The sequence below is a fragment of the Macrotis lagotis genome, chromosome 5, assembly GCF_037893015.1.
Source record: "Macrotis lagotis isolate mMagLag1 chromosome 5, bilby.v1.9.chrom.fasta, whole genome shotgun sequence".
Lineage (NCBI taxonomy): Eukaryota > Metazoa > Chordata > Mammalia > Peramelemorphia > Peramelidae > Macrotis > Macrotis lagotis.
The window spans coordinates 101,442,847-101,460,769 of record NC_133662.1 but is presented as its reverse complement, the minus strand read 5'-3'; the positions used below and the strand labels follow the sequence as shown (position 1 = coordinate 101,460,769).

The window sequence follows — 17,923 nt, the reverse complement described above, 5'->3', positions numbered from 1 at the left end:
AGACTAAAATAAAGTAAATAAAAAATGAGATTGGATCTGCAGGGTTCATCACATCTTTATCTGGATTTGGATAGCATTTTTCTTCTTTAGTCAAATATTGCTATTACTGTAAATAAATATTGATCTATTTCCACTCATTTCACTTTTTATCAGTTTGTACAAGTATTTCCAGTAAAAATATCCCTGGCCATCATTTATTATTGAAAAATTATATTCAGTTACAATTACATATCACAGTTTGTTCAATAATTCTCCAATTGGTTAACACACTCTCAATTTGCAATATTTGAGACTAAGAAAAAACTGCTATAGGCATATTTTTATACATGTAGGTACTTTTCTCCTTTTTATGAACTCTTTGGGATATGCACCTTGTATTGGTATTGCTGGAAACTTTGATAGATCTTTGGACAGAGTTACAAATTGCTCATCTGAATGTTTAGATCAGTTCACAAATCCACCAAATATGCATTAGTGTTTCAGTTCTCCCTCCTTCTCTCCAACATTTCCCTTTTCTGTCATATTATTCCACCTGATAGGTCTGAAACAGTATCTCAGAGTTCTTTTAATTTGAATTTCTCTAATCAATAGTGGTTTGGAGAACTTTTTCATATGTCCATAATTTTCTTTTGAAAACTGCCTGTGCATATCTTTTGACCATTTAGAGATTAAGGAATGGTTTGTGTTCTGATAAATTTGACTCACTTCTCTATATATTTGAGAAATGAAACTTTTTTCATAGGTAGTTACTGAAAAGATTGCTTCACAGATTCCTGCTTTCCTTCTAATCTTGTTTGTATTGGTTTTGTTTGCTAAAAACCTTTTTTGAAAATGTAATAATGTAATATACTCAACATTAACTAATTTATATTTCATAATGCTGTCGATCCTTTGTTTGGTCGTGAACTCTTCCCTTCCACATAGATCTTATAGATAAGACTATTTGCTTTTCCTCTAATTTAATGAGAGTGTCACACTTTGTGTCTAATGCATATATCCATTCTGACCTTTTCTTGTTATACAGTACGAGATAATGGTTTATACCTGTCATAGTATTTTGCAATTTTTGTCAAATATGGTGGAGTCTATTTTGATTGACTACCATGTCTTATGTACCTAATTTATTCCACCAATGCATCTATTTCTTTGCCAATAACAAATAGTTATGGTTACTTTAAGAAGTACAAAATTGACACTAAGAACTTTGGAAGGAAGGACTCTGAAACCTGTGCAATGTTTACAAAACCCTAATTTAGCCATGGAAACATCAATTGTCTATTCGATTTTTTTTTAGATTTTTCAAGGCAATGGGGTTAAGTGGCTTACCCAAGGCCACATAACTACGTAATTATTAAGTGTCTGAGGATGAATTTGAACCCAGGTACTCCTGACTCCAAGGCCGGTGCTCTATTCACTGCACCACCTAGTTTCCCCAATAGTCTATTTTAAAAAAAAAAGAATAGTAATTATATAAATTTCCAATTCATCCATCACAATAGAAAGCTAAGATTCTAATGATACATGAAATATAGATCAATCTGAAGCACATCAGCATCAGTTGGCTTGATTAGATCTGGGGAAAAAAAATTTCTACTACTTTGTAAATAATCTGAGTGAAGAACACATAAGTTTATGTGAGGTGAAAATTTGCTTGATAAACCAGGTGATATTACTGAAATGCTAATGAAAAGACTTTGAGAAAGTAAAGTCCTCCAAATCAAAACAATATTGATAATAATGAATCAAAAAATAATGTCTCTATAATAGTGATTCCTGACTGATTTATTTAGTCTGACAGACTTCAAAAATACAGAAAGAAATGGAGAGAGGAAATCAATCCTGGAGAACAGTCAGCAGGACTACAAATAGTGGTGATTTCACTTTCAGTTTGGAAATAAACATGAACCATAATGAAACTTCGAAATTAGAGAATGAAAGTGAACAGTCTGAAAATGACCAAGTAATATCAAAACCCTCAGAGCCATGTCCCTATTTATCAGGGAGCACAAGAATTCCCTAAAGAAGTAACTCTTCCTAGAGGTCTTAAAGACAATAATCAGGAACCCAGAGCATTGGAGAATACCAGCAAGGACTGATAGAAGTGGGTCATCTTTGATTTCAATAACTGATTTTCCCTAAAGAGGTTGTCATAATTTTACGTCTTAGACTTTTGCGTTTTTCTGTGATAAATGAAACTGAAGGGAATTCAAGAACTAGGCAACATGTGACATTGAAAAAAGGAAAACTATATATATGGGAACTGTACTGTCAAATGAAAATGCAATTCATTTTCAGCTTCTGAGATGAGAAATGTTATTCAGGCATCATGTTCTTCAGAAATCAGAAGTGATAATGGATCTCTAGCTCCTGCACAGAACCTTTCAACTATATTCTTTGAACTTCAAGTGAGAAGAGTTCATCCAGGGGAATATAGACAGACAACAATATAATTAGAAGAAATTAGTCAAGTTCTCAGTCAACAAATAAAATGTTCACTTATGAAACACAATGTGGAAAGTTCAGGCCCACATTTTCACATTCAAAGAGAGCAGGAGTAAGAACTTATGTCATCCCAAGGCAAACCCAGAAACTGTATGAACATAATTATAAAGCACTTCTCATCCAAATTAAGTAAGATTTAAATAATTGGAAAAAATGTCTTTTGCTCATGTTTAGGTTGAGTCAATATAATAAAAATGACAATTCTACTCAAAGTAAATTACTTATTCAGTGCCATATCAATCAAACTATCAAATTACTATTTTACTGAGCTAGAAAAAAAGAGTAGCAAAATTTATCTGGAGCAACAAAAAAATCAAGAACAGCAAGGGAACTGATGAAAAATATATAAAGGAGGGTGTCATTGTTTCACCACATCTACAACTATACTATAAAATGGCAGTTATCAAAACTGCCTGCAAGTAGTTAAGAAATGGAGTAATGGATCATTGGATTACGATAGACTGAAAAGAAACTTCAATAAATGACTAAAACAATCAGCTGTTTGAAAAAATGAAAGACATCAGTTTCTGAGATAAAATCTCAATATTTGAAAACATTTATTGATAAAACTGGAAAATAGGATTGTAAAAGCTAAGCATAGACCCACATCTCCCCTTAAGCTCAAAATGGATACAGAATTTAGACATAAAGGGCAATAACCTAGATAAATTAGTAGTTAATGAAATGAAAAAGGGATAAATTTATAACCAAACAAGAATTAGACATTATAAACTTCACAATGAATGATTTTGACTATATTAAATTAAAAAGTTTTTTGCACTAATGAAATCAATGTTGCCAAAATTAGAAGGAAGATAAAGAGCTGGGAAACAATCTTTACAAATAGGAGTTCTGATAATGGTCTCATTTCTAATACATACATATATGCATATATATATATATATATATATATATATATATATATATATATATAGAGAGAGAGAGAGAGAGAGAGAGAGAGAATTACATCAAATTTATAAGGTTATAAGTCATTCTCCAGGTTATAAATGGTCAAAGGATAGGAATAGACATTGGGACATTAATGCATTGCTAGTGGAACTGTGAATAGATACAATAATTCTGGAGAACAATCTGGAACTATGTCCAAAGAGCAATAAAACTGTTCATTCCCTTTGACCCAGTAATTCCAGTTCTAGCACTATATCCAGAAGAAATTATAAAAATACGAAAAGTCACATATGTTCCAAATATTTATATCAGCTCTATTTGTAGTGGCAAATAATTGGAAATGGAAGGAATGCCCATCAATTGGGGAAAGGCTAAGCAAGTTATTGTACATGAATACTATGGAAGCTTATTGTTACATAAGAAGCCATAAATGGTCAAACCCAAGAGAAGTGTGGAATGACTGTCAGAAGCTGATGCTGAACAAAGGGAGCAGAATCAAGAAGAACAGTGTACACATTAACAACAGCATTGTGAGATGGACAAACGTGATGGAATCAACTCCTTTAATAGTTCAGAGAACTAGGACAACTATTAGGACAATGTATATTAGACCAGCTATGGACTATGTTATTCCTATCCAGAGGAAGAAAAACAAAAGAAAAATTAAACAAAAAAGAAAAAGAAAGAAATCAGAATCTGATGAATGCTTTAAAAAATTATCTCTTATGTATTTCTTTCCCTTAATACTAATTCCTGGTGCTGAAAATGACTAATCTTAAAATATGTTTATCACAAATATGTAAATATACAATGATAACTTGACTGTTCACTGCTGAGTGGAGGGGTGTAGGAAGGGAGTATAGAAATAATTTTTTTACCATATAAATATACATGTTCATATGGATAAAAACCAAAAATAAATAAAAACATAAATATAAAGAAAAAAATCCTGTCGGCATTATTAGAATTCCCATTAGTTAAGTGGTATCTCCACCCCATTTTTCACCATGCCTCATTTGCATTTCAATTTTAAGACAGATGGTAAGGTTTTCTTTTTAATTAAACTATATCATGTAAGGTGATAGCGATAAAGACCCAAGTGATCTATCCTTAAATCTATGTTTTGAACACCCACCACTTCAGAACACAGAACTGGTAGTAGTGGTAGCTGAGACAGTTGAGACAGCTGCAACACTGCTAGTAGTAATAGTAGTAGTAGTAGTAGTAGAAACTCCAGAAATAAAAATTTAACAATTAATTCTGAATTATATGATAATGACAATGAAGGAAGTTCATTAGGTGGTAGAATAAAAGGTAGAAACAAGCATCAGAGATTGATTGCATTTTAAGAAAGTGGGTCTTTGTCCATAGATAGTGTAAATATGGTTTTCTTCTTAAATGAGGAAGATGATGAACAAGAGGACTCAAAAAAGAACATAGCAAAATGCCTGGCAAAAAATTTTAGTGAGAGTAATTCATTGAAAAGCTTATGCTTTTGTTTTACTGAAGACAAGTTTTGAAAATTGCCTTATTGTTCTCAATATCATGTTCACTGCATTGATTGCTGTTTATCAGAAAAGTCTACTTGTCTCAAATTGTAAGAAATGAGTCTTAACATATATAAACTGAGTATGTATAGTCTAACTGAGATCTGGACTTTGAACTTCAGAGTTTTAGCTTGGGGCAAAATCCAAAAACAGATGTCACTTGCTTTATGATCACTTTTTGATTGGCATTGAATGCAATATTTTGAAGTCCATCTTTGCTTACAAAAAATGTTCACCACATTTCCAGCTTCTATTTTGAAATAACAGCCAGCTACTTTATTTAGTATTTCATTGAAAAAAAAACAGTTTTCCTGGTTGCGTGCAAAAATAATTTATAATATTTATTTTTCAAACTTTAATTTCCAAATTCTCCCTCTTGCTCTCTCTTACATGCATTTAGAAGACAACCAATTGAATATGCTATACATGTGTAATCAAGCAAAACATTTCTATAAAGTCATGTTGTAAAAGAAACTTTGATAAAAATGAGATCTCAAACACTAAATAAAGTTAAAAATAATATGCTTCAATCTCTAATCAAAAAACAACAGTTATTTCTTTGGAGATGGATGACATTTTCATCATAAGTCCTTCAGGTTTGTCTTGCATTATTGTATTGTTGAAAATAGTTAAGTCTTCCACAACTCATCATTTTAAATTATTGTTGTTACTTTGTACACAATATATTTCCCTTTACATTAATACACATAGATCTTTCCAAATCTTTTCTTTACCTTTTTTGTGCAAGGCAATGGGGTTAAGTGACTTGCCTAAGATCACACAGTTAGGTAATTATTAAGTGTCTGAGGCCAGATTTGAACTCATGTACTCCTGACTCTGGGGCCAGTGCTCTGTCAACTGCATCACTTAGCTACACATTTCCAAGTCTTTTCTGAGGGCATCATGCTGATAATTTCCCCTAGGAGAACATTATTCCAACACAATCACATATGACAATTTGTTTACCCAGTCCCCAATTGATGGATATACCATCAATTTCCAAATTTTTACTACAAGAAATTACTATCTATCTATCTATCTATCTATCTATCTATCTATCTATCTATCTATCTATCTACATATCAATCACAAGAGTCACTATAAATATTTTTGTAAACATAAGGTCTTCAACATTTTAAAAATCTATTTTAGTATACAGACCTAGCATACCTCCAAACTTCTCTACAAAATGATAAACTCAATTCACATCTCCAACAACAGTGTATTAATATTTCCTTTTCTTTCCACATCTCTTATAACATTTTCCATTTTCTGTTAGGTAAACTAGCAGATATGGGATAGTTCCTGATAATAGTTTCAATTTGCATTCCCCTCATTATCACTGAGGTAAGACATTTTTCCTAGGACTATAGATAACCTTGTAAAAAAAATTCAGGTATCTTGATCGTTTAGCAATTGGGGAACGACTCTTTTTTAATAATAAAATGAACTCAGTTCTCTATTTGTTTGAGAAATGAGATCTTTATCAGAGAAAACTGGCTCAATTTTTTTTCACAGTTACTATTGCCTAACTGAATCTCTCTCCATACAATTTTCCAGCATGCTTATTCTTTGCTCTCTTTTTATTCTATTTCTCCTCAAAAGTGCTTTCCTTCTGACTATCACTCTCCAACCTGCACCCCTTTTCTATCACCACCATTTTCTCTTATTCCATTCCCCTCCTATTTTTTTTTCCCTCAAGGTAAGGTGGAATTCTGTATCTAATTGAGTGTGTATTTTATTCCCTGTTTGAGTCAATTTTAAGGAGAGTAAAGTTTACTCATTTTGTCATCTCCCCCTTCTTCTCCTTCACCATAAAATCTTTTCTTTGGCTCTTTTATAGGAGATAATGTACTCCATTCTACCTCTCCCTTTGCTTATCCCCCAGTACATTCTTCAATCACCTCTTAATTTTATACTTTTAGTTATCATTCCTTTATATTCAATTCATACTTATACCTCATTTTTTCTTTCTCTCAAACATACATGTATATAATACACACACAGACATATGAAACTGAATATTTACGCATACACGCACACACGCATACACACATGCACATACATGTATCTATGTGTATGCATGTGCACATGTATGCATACATCCACATGCATGTGCTGCTATCTATTCTAAAAATGTGAAAGCCTTCACGTGTTACAAGCACCATTTTACTATGTAAGACTGTAAAATGTTTTATCCTTATTGAATCCCTTATGATTTCCCTTTTCTGTTTACCTTTTTTATGCTTCTCTTGAGTCTTGAATTTGAAAGTCAATTTTTTTGCTCATCTCTTATCTCTTATATTTTCACCAGGAAAGTTTAAAAATCTCTTATTTCATTGAAAGTCCATATTTTCCACTGAAAGCATATTGTTAGTTTTGCTGGGTCATTGATTCTTTTTAGTAATACAAGCTTTTTTTTGCCTCACAGACTATCATATTCCCCTGTCCTACAATCTTTTAAGGTATAAATTATTAAACATTGTGTTTTTCTTTTATCACTGGGCCATGATATTTGAATTATTTCTTTCTAACTGTTTATAATATTTTCTCCTTAACCTGGGAACTCTGGAATTCACTCATAGTATTCCTAGAAGTTTTCCTTTGGGAATCTCTATCAAGATATGATTAGCAGATTCTTTCATTTTCTATTGTACCCTTTTATTTTAGAATATTAGTGTGGTTTTCCTTGACAATTTCATAAAAGATAATATCAGTTTTTTAATCATAGCTTTAATATAGTCTAGGAATTTTGAAGTTATATCTCCTAGATTTATTTTGTAAGTCAGCTATTTTTTCCAATGAAATATTCCAATACAGGGTACTAATTATTATTTGGGATTTGTTTTATTATTTCTTAATTTCTCTTAAATTCATTAGCTTTGTTTTGTTCAATTATAATTTTTAAGGAATTATTTTCTTCGGTGAGCCTTGGTACCTCTTGTTCATTTGATTAGTTTGTCTTTTAAGGTCATTTTTTTTCAGTATTTTTGTGTCTTTTTTAAACTAAGGTATTTTCTCATTTTTCAATCTTATATCACTTTCATTTTTTCTCCAAAATTTTCCTCTACCTTTATTTCTTGATTTTTCAAAATCCTTTTTGAGTTCTTCAGTAGCCTGAGACCAATTCTTATTTTTTTTTTTTGAAGGCTTTGGATACTGGACCTTTGTGCTTGTGAGTATGTGTTTTGTTGTCTCTTGTAACCATAGTATCTTTTCTTGGTAGGCATTTATTTTTCTGTTTACTCATTTTCTCAGCACATTATCAACTTCTAACTCTTTGATAATGCACTCTTCTTCCAGGTTTGAGGTTGTAGTATCCAAAACTCCAAACTGTTTTGCACTGCTATTTCCAGAGATACATCTAGTGATCTATAAGTTTTCATTTTTTCCAAGGTTCAGTCTTTTCTTATGGTCTAAGGAAAGGTGTTTACTAATCTCCTCACCTCTGCTCTGGTCTATAAGTGATAACAACCAGTCTTTTCAGCCCTGGAACTGTAAGGACAGTTCTCTTTCTGCTGTGCCACAAGCTAATGTGATTTAAATGCTTTCCTAGCCCTGGGATTGCCACCCAGGGCTCCAATATAGATATGAGAATAGGGAAAGAAACAGGGTTCAGTCTCAATGCTGCCATATGAATCCTTATAAACTTCTTCTAACTAGGTAATTGATGTCCTTAAAATCATTGGATTAAGATTTTGGGAAGCAGCTGTGGCTGCTGATTCAGTGTCTTTCTAGACTTGTGCCTGGTTAGCTGGGGCCTGTTTCTTTCTGACATGTGTTGAGCTGAAATGTCTTTCACTCTTACCCTTAAGCAACAGTCTTTTCTTGCTGGTTTTCTAAGTTATTTAATGCTGCAAAATTGCTTCACTCTATTTTTTTAGTGCTTTCTGCCATGGTACAATTACAATCATTATTTAAATGTATTTGAAGGGACTTTACAGAGAGCACTGACACATTCCTCCCTTTACTATGCTATCTTGACCTCATCTATGCCATTTTCTTAAACAGTCAAAAATTTAGAAAAATAAATAAAAGTGATGCAAGTAAATCATAAAAAAAATCAACAAGTTGATAAAGAACAAATTCTGAAGAATTTTTTTTAAAAATAGAAAAGGTCAAATCTTAAAGGAGACAAAAATGCACTAAATATAACATCTCCTCAAAATTTTGAATTGCTTGTGGCAGCTAGGTGGCACAGTGGATAGAACACCAGCCCTGGAGTCAGGAGTCCCTGAGTTCAAATCCAGCCTGAGACACTTAATAATGACCCAGCTGTGTAGCCTTGGGCAAGCCACTTAACCCCAATTTGCCTTGCAAAAACCTAAAAAAATTCTGAAATGGTGACAAGAAAAAAAGAAATACAAAAGTCATTGAAATAAGGAGTTCCTCAAAAGATAGAATTGGCCAAATGGAAAATAAAATGTTCAAAAGCTCATCAAAGAAAATGACTCCTTAAATTGGGTAAATACAATTTAATAACTTCATGAGCACCAAAAAACAATGTTTTTAAATATAAGAAAAGGGGAACAATCTAATTGGAAAAAAATAACTCACGCAATAAATAAATACATTGAGGTAAGATAATTTAAGAAAAATTGAATTACCTACTGTATTTTTTCCTTCATTTTCAGATAATACAATTGGAGTACTAAGTTTGATGTCTTGACTTGCATATGAATTGGATTTAAATGAAACCATCTTCAAAGGCTTTAATCTCATTCTTTTCTGCATATTCATCAAAGTACAGCAGCAAGAAAAAAGTCAAGACAACTGCCAATGACCTGCTATTCAGTGGATGACACTGGCCTCACTAAATTAAAACATTTTCCCATTCTCACTTTTTCTGATGTAGCACCCATTCCAAGACTAACGACTAGAATAGTTCACACAAAAGAAGAACTAGCTTAGTAACTCAAAAATATCAATCTGGGTAGGATTTCAAATTTTTTTTACCGGAATAGAAAATGTTTGCTAATTACACTCATTCTAAGCCATTAAAACTGAAATAATGAACTAGGGGCTTGTGTTGGAGGCTAATTCTGACCATTATATGAAAGTTGGAATTATTTATCTGGAAAGGCATAGTAGGGCAACTCTAGCTGAAACACAATTAATAGGTTCAGAGAATCATTGCACTTATTTAAAAACCATTATTTCCTTTTTTAGAGCCAGTTTTTTTTTTTTTTTTTGTTATATTTCAAGAAACCCTAATTGGAACTGAACAGGACAAAAAGAAAATATTTTGAAAAAAATCTATCCCTCAAACCCAAAAATATAAACAATCAAAACTATATTCAGGTGATTGTAAATAAAGAGAAAATATGATGGAGGGAAATACAGCTAATAATCAAAATAATAAAATTGTTATACATCAGTTTTCGCCTATAAAGATCTCAGCTCTCAATTATGCAGAGAACTGAGTCAAGTTTATAAAAATACAACTCATTTCCAAAATGATGAATTTCAAATATATAAGTAGGAAATTTTTATATGAAAAATGAAAGTTACCCATAGTCATAAAAAGTAAAATAAAAGTCACTGTTAAAATAACTCAAATGTCACTTTGTACCTATAAGATTAGCTAATATGATGAAAAAGGAAGGTAACAAATGTTGAAGGGGATGAGGCAAAATAGGATAATAAAGTATTATTGGTAGAGTTGTAAACTGATCAAACCATTTTGTAGAATAATTTGGAACTATGCCCAAACAGCTATAAAACTGCATACTCATTTAATCTATAAAACCACTACTAGCTCTGTATATTGAAGAGATACATAAATTCGTATTGGGGGGTGGTGATAACACCTGAAAGACCTATATGTAAAAAATATTCATGGAGCGTATTATGGTTAAATAAGTTGATTTCTATGAATGTGATGGAAGGTTGAAGAGGATTCCATAAGAAAAAGCTGTACAAATCTTATATAAATTGATGCAAAGTGAATAGAACAAGAAAGACAGTGTAGACAGTAAAAAGAATAATATATAATGATTAACTGTGAATAACTTAGACATTCTCAACAATACAGTGATGCAAGATTATGCCCAAGGACTTATTGTAAAAAAAATTATCAACCTCCAGAGAAAGAATTCATGAAATCTGAATGCAAACTGAAACATACATTTTAATTTTATTTTTCTTGCTTTCAATTTTGTTCTGTTTCACAACATGACTAAGATGAAAATATATTTCATATGACTTAACAGTTATAATCTATATCAAATTTCTTACTGTTTTAATGAAGGGAGAGAAGATGGAAGGAGGCAGATAATTTAGATCTCAAAATTTTAAAAAATTGTGAAAATTTATTTTTATATGTTATTAAAAAAATTAAGATATTAACAACAAAATTATTCATATAGCTAGTTTAGTTGAACAAACTTTTAATATAGCTACCATGGAGACTGAGGTTTGTGGAACACTTGAACTCAGGAGTTGTTAGACATAGTTAGTTACGCTTATGTGGTATTCTCATTGAGTTCAGCACTAATATGATGAATTTTTAGTAGTGAAGTATTCTAGGTTGTTTAAAGAAAGATGAATGGATTTAAGTCTGAAACAGAGCAGTTCAAAGTTCCATAAGAGCAAGAGTGGGCTTATGCTCCTGAGTTCACCTTAAACTTCTAGGTTGGTAAGATAGGAAGACTTGCTTTGAAAATAAAATATGACATTTTCCCAATCATTTAGATCTAACTTTATAATCTTTATAATTGTGTTCATTTAATTTCTTGGTTTGTCTTGGAAAAATAAATATCTTTTTAATGAATAAATTAATGAATTATAATGTTGATATATTTTAAAACTATAATAATGACCACGACATATTATATAAAAGATTAGTACTTGTAGAATAAAATCCAAAGAGCATACCAATGGTCAAATTATAAGTTTCTGTTAAAAAAAATTCACATAATGGGGGTGGCTAGGTGGCGCAGTGGATAGAGCACTGGCCTTGGAGTCAGGAATACCTGGGTTTAAATCTGACTTTAGACACTTAATAATTACCTAGCCATATGGCCCTGGGCAAGCCGCTTAAACCCATTGCCTTGAAAACCTCTTAAAAAATGTCACATAAAAGCAGATCATTCAAGATTTGAGACTCAGTCTATCATAAATTACTGGGATCAAAAAATAAAAACCATGAATTTCATATCCAGACCCTGACACACATTCACATTATGATCCTATGCAAGGCTTATAAACTATCAGTTTTTCATGCAAATACCTAAATCTGCATTGGTGGAAGGAATTTCCTTATCAGTATTTCATTAATCAATGAAATAACTAAATCAGATCAAAATCAATAATCAAACCTAACCAAGTCAATATTATATAAGTGTACATGTATATATGTTTGTGTATGTGTCAGATATTCTCTGTTATTTGTTTTCTATACCCATATACTTATTCATACACATATATGTGCACATATGTATTTGTAATGTAGTATCTAATGTATATACTACATAAAATAATTTTTGTATAAATATGAATATACTATATAAAATCATATACATATATATACATTATTTGAACAATATATCTAATCAAATAGCAACATTTTGGGAAGAATGATCATTTTTGAAATATTTTAAATCTTTATACAGCCTGCTCCTTTTGTTTAGTTAGAACTCAGTTGTGCTTATTAGTAAGTAAATTATTAATGAAATCCATTAAATCTCTTCCTTATCCTTCTGCTTTCCTACTTTGGATTCTAGCTCATTCTTAGTTCAGTGTGGTTGAACATAGATATTCTACATGCTAAAACTGATAGTTTTGTGTTCATAATTTGTATTTCTATACACAAATGGAAAACACTAAGCTTTAGGCTTTTGAGTTGAAATCTGAAGAAAATTGATATCTAGTGAATAATTTGGAAATTCCATTACCTGTTCCCGCTTGGTATATGATTTCCCTCATATATCTTCACATAAATGATATGCAGGATATCTTCCATTCATTGATTTTCTTTCCTTTTTTCCTGGTCCTTTATTTTCTTTTGTTCTTTCAAAATCAGCAGAATATATTTTAAAACTTTTTTCATAAAGTTTTCACCCCTTCTCCATTCTACCTATATCCCTAAGACAGCAAGAAATATGTTATACTTGCACAACCATGTTCAACTTATTTCCATATTAGTCACATAGTGAAAAAATAATCAAGAAAAATGACAAACCACAAGAAGAAAAAACAAACATCCAAACAAATAATAAAAGGGGGAAATTGTGCTTTAATCTGCATTCAGACTCCACAGTACTTTATCTGAATGTGGATGACATCTTCCATCACAAGTCTATGCTGTACTAAAAAGAACTAAGTCTATCATAGTTGATCATCATTCAAAATTTCTTTTTCAGCATCTACTGGGATAATCAGAAAATATCTGTTAGGATTTTTTTAATATGGTCAATTATGCTGAAAGTTTTTCAAATTCTGAACTTGTCTTGAATATGTGTTATAGATTCCAGCTGATTATAGTGTATTATCCTGGTCGTTCATTGCTTTAATCTATTTGATAATATTTTATTAAAACTTTTTGCAACAATTTTTTATATAAATGAGTTTACAATGCTCTATTTTCTCATTTCATTTTATTTTTTCCTATTATATGTTTAGATTGCTTTCAATATTAAACTCTCTAATATTTTGAGTTCCATATATTTCTCTCCCTCACTTCCCTCCCCCTCTCATTAGAGTAAGATCATAAATATGTAGTCATGTACAACACATTTCCATATTAGTAGTGTTGTGAAAGAAAGGGTAGAACAAAAGGAAAAATGAGAGGACATGGAAAAAAACATGAAATAAATTTTAAAAACTGAAAACAGTTTATTCCGGTCTGAATTCAGTATTCCATAGTTCTTTTTCTTTTTGTGTATGTCATTTTACATCACATGTCTATTAGAATTTGCTTTGATGTCTCTAATGATTATAAGAGTTAAATTCATCAGATTTGATTTTTACACAAATTTTCTGTTAATGTTCTCCTGCTTCTGTTCCTTTCAGACAGCTTCAGTCCATGTAAGACTTACCACATATTCTAAAATTCACCTGCTAATGATTTCTTGTAGAACAATAGTATTTCATCATATTCTGATATCAGAATATGTTTAGACATTACCAAATGAAGGGTGTCCTCTTAATGTCCAATTCTTTCCCACTACAAAAAGAGCTGCTATAAATATTTTTATACATGTGAGTATATTTACCCTTTTTATGATCACTTTTATGATCACTAGATACAATCATAGTAGTGGTATTACTGGATGAAATGATATGCACAATTTTTTACTTATTTGGACAAAGTTTGACGTTTTTCTCACTAATGGTTGATCAGCTCACTACTTCACCAACAATGCATTAGTATTCTAGTTTTAACATATTCACTCAAACATTAATCATTTTATGTGTTTTTGTCATATTAGTCAATCTGATAGATGTGATTTGGTACCCCAGAGTTGTATTAATTTGCATTTCTCTAACTAAATATTTATTCAGACTATTTTTCATGTGACAAAGATTTTAATGACCTCATCTGAAATCATCTGTTCATAACCTTTAACCATTTATCAATTGAAATGTGATTTAAATTCTTATAAGTTTGAATCAATTCTCAAAATATTTTAGAAACAAATACATTATAGTAAATTCTAATTTATCAATTAAGAACTACCTAATATTTAACAATTTTGCAACATTCCAAGAAATAATATAAATTCTGAAAATCATAAGCATTTCTTTATGTGAAAAAAAAGATAAATCAGCAGTAAGAAATAGAAAGAAAAATTCCATTCACAATTATTACAACTCAGGGCAGCCAGGTGGTGCAGTGGATGCAGCACTGGCCCTGGAGTCAGGAGTTCCTGAGTTCAAAGCTGACCTCAGACACTTAATAATAATTACCTATCTGTGTGGCCTTGGGCAAGCCATTTAACCACATTGCCTTGCAAAAAAAACCCTAAAAAAATTATTATAACTCTACAGAATATAACACAACAACAAACACAATAAACCTTCCCAACTTTCTGCATTCTTTCTAAAGAAGTTTAGAGAAGTTTACAGAGTTTAACAGTATACAAAACATTTTCTTAATTTAATGTAATCAAAATTATCCATTTTACATTTTTATAACATTCCCTATCTGTTATTGACCATAAACTCTGTCCCTCTTCACAGAAAAAAAGAAAAAAGAATAAAGAAAAACTATCCCTTGCCCTCCATATTGGCATATTATCCTTCTTATTTAAATCATGTTTCAATTTCAAGCTTATTTTGTTACATGGTGTGAAATGCTGATCTATCTAGTTTCTGTAAACCTATTTTCCAATTTTCCCAGAAGTCTTTTTCAAATAGTGGGTTCTTATTCCAATAAATGAAGTATTTGGTTTATAAAACAATATACTTGTTACTGTTTCTTTGTACCCAATATATTCCATTGATCCACTACTCTATTTCCTAACTAATATGAAACTGGTTTGATGACTGCCATTTTATCATATCGTTTTAGATCCTGTATTGCTTGGCCATCTTCCTTTCCATTTTATTTTCATTATTTCCTTGGGTATACTTGATCTTTTTTCTTCCAAATAGTTTTGCTGCTATTTTTCCTAGTACCAGCAAATAGTTTATTGGTAGTTTGATTGGTATGGCAATGAATAACTAAATTTTCTTTCTATACATGAACAATTGATGAATTTTCAATTGATTAGGTCTGATTTTATTTGTGGGAAAAGTGTTCTGAAATTGAATTTATAAAGTACCTTTGTCTTGTAAGGTAGCTTCTCAAATATTTTATATCAATAATTATTTAGAATGGTATTTCTCTTTCTATTTTATGGTGTCAAGTTATCATGATCACATAAATAAATGCTTACGGGTGTGTATGTGGTGGAAGGAGTCAAGATGGCAGCATGAGAACAGCCTTTCCTAGGAGCTCCATCCAAAATATTTCAAAAACCTTGAAATTTTGACTCTAACTTAATTTTCAAGAGACAGGACCAAAAGAAAGATAGAGTGAGGCAATTCTCCAGTCCTAGGTATCCTGGAAGACTGTGGGAATGCTCCGTTCCACAGGGTTGGAGGGGAAGGCAGCACAGCTAAGATCACCACACAAGATTGAAGGAGTTCCAGCCCTTCAAGACAAGTCTGAGGGTCACTTAGGACCCTGGAAGTGCTGGTTCCTAGCAGCAGAAGCTGTTCCTGATCTGCGAACTCAGGGAACACACAACTTGGAAGATAAGCAGGAAACCTTTGCTAGAACAAGTGTGAAACCCAGGTCCACTTGGTTCTCCCCAGCACAGTCATGACCCTCAGACTGGGTCCCAGGAAATGGAAGGAGGCTCATGGAGCATCCCAGAAGGGAGTGCCCCAGCAGCTTATTCCAGAGTGCTCAGCCCATGGAAAATAAGGGGATGGAGAGAGACTGCTGAGATCTCTCTTATATCCTTGGGTCAGGACTCTGGTCTTTTGCCCATGTTAAAATCCTGTTCATAGTCTGGGGCCCCTATTAGCATAGAAGAAGGATGTACTCCAAATTCCAGGGCAGAGGGGAGGGTTTGTGGTCATTCACAGATCAAAACACAGGCCAAGAGAGCAGTCATAACAACACTTAAAAGCTTGAAGGAACTGAGGTCCTTTTGGGAGGTGTCCAAGTAATACCCAAAAGCTTGAGAAGCACCCCAAAATCAGGGCACAGGCTGAGGAAATGAGTAAACCAAAAAAGGAATCTAACCAAAGACAATTACTTTGGTCCCATGGAGGATCGAAACACACACTCAGAAGATAACAAAGTTCAAGCTTCTGTATCCAAAGCATCCAAGAAAAATAGGAGTTGGGCTCAAACTATGGCAGAACACAAAAAAGATGTTGAAAATCAAGTAAGAATGGTAGAGGAAAAATTTGGAAGAGAAATGAGAGAGACACAAGAAAAACATGATAACCAAGTCAGAATCTTGGTGAAGGAGATACAAAAAAAAATACTGAGGAAAATAGCACGTTAAAAATGAGTTTAGGGGACAAGGTAGTGGAAAGAAGACAGACACTGTGGTAAGTGCTCTTCTTTCCCCTCAAAAACAAGATGAGAGAACCCCTTAACAGAAATTCCATTGACAAAAACCCACAAAGAGAAGCTAGGACAAGAACACCTACCAAAAATGTCTGTGCTAGGGTACTAGCACATAAACAGCTAATGATCAATTGCAGAAAGGCAAAAATAATGAATACATCTTTCTCAGATCATAATGCAATAAAAATCATGTCTAATATTGGGTCAGGGAGATATAGACCCAGAACTAATTGGAAACTAAATAACCTCATTTTAAAGAATGAGTGGATTAAAGGACAAGTTTTGGAAAGAATAAATCATTTCATTCAAGATAATGACAATAATGAAACAACATACCTAAACCTATGGGATACACTCAAGGCAGCTCTCAGGGGAGATATTATATCTTTAAATGCTTACATGAATACTTACAACTAAATGTGCAACTAAACAAATTAGACAAAGAGCAAATTAAAAACCCCCAATTAAATACCAAATTAGAAATTCTAAAAATTAAAGTGAAATTAATAAAATTGAAAGCACAAAATTATTGAAATAATAAATAAAATTAAGAGCTGCTTATATAAAAAAACAATAAAATTTATAAACCTCTAGTCAATTTGATTAATAAAAAGAAAGAAGAAAACTAAATTGCTAGAATTTTAGATGAAAAAGGTGAACTCACCACCAATGAGGAGGAAATTAAAGTAATAATTCATAATTATTTTGCTCACAGCTATGCCAATAAAATTTGACAATCAAAGTGAAATGGATGAATATTCACAAAAATATAAGTTGCCCATATTAATTTAAGAGCAAATTAAAAACTTAAATAACCCTATTTCAGAAAATAAAATTCAGCAAGCCATTATTGAACTCCCTAAGAAAAACTCTCCAAGGCTAGATGGATTCATAA

General features: G+C 31.8%; 1 pseudogene; it reads left to right on the top strand.

Moving 5' to 3' along the window:
• Positions 1 to 1,900: 1,900 nt before the first annotated feature.
• Positions 1,901 to 8,696, top strand: LOC141489343 (E3 ubiquitin-protein ligase RLIM-like; annotated as a pseudogene).
• The last annotated feature ends 9,227 nt before the right edge of the window (positions 8,697 to 17,923 follow it).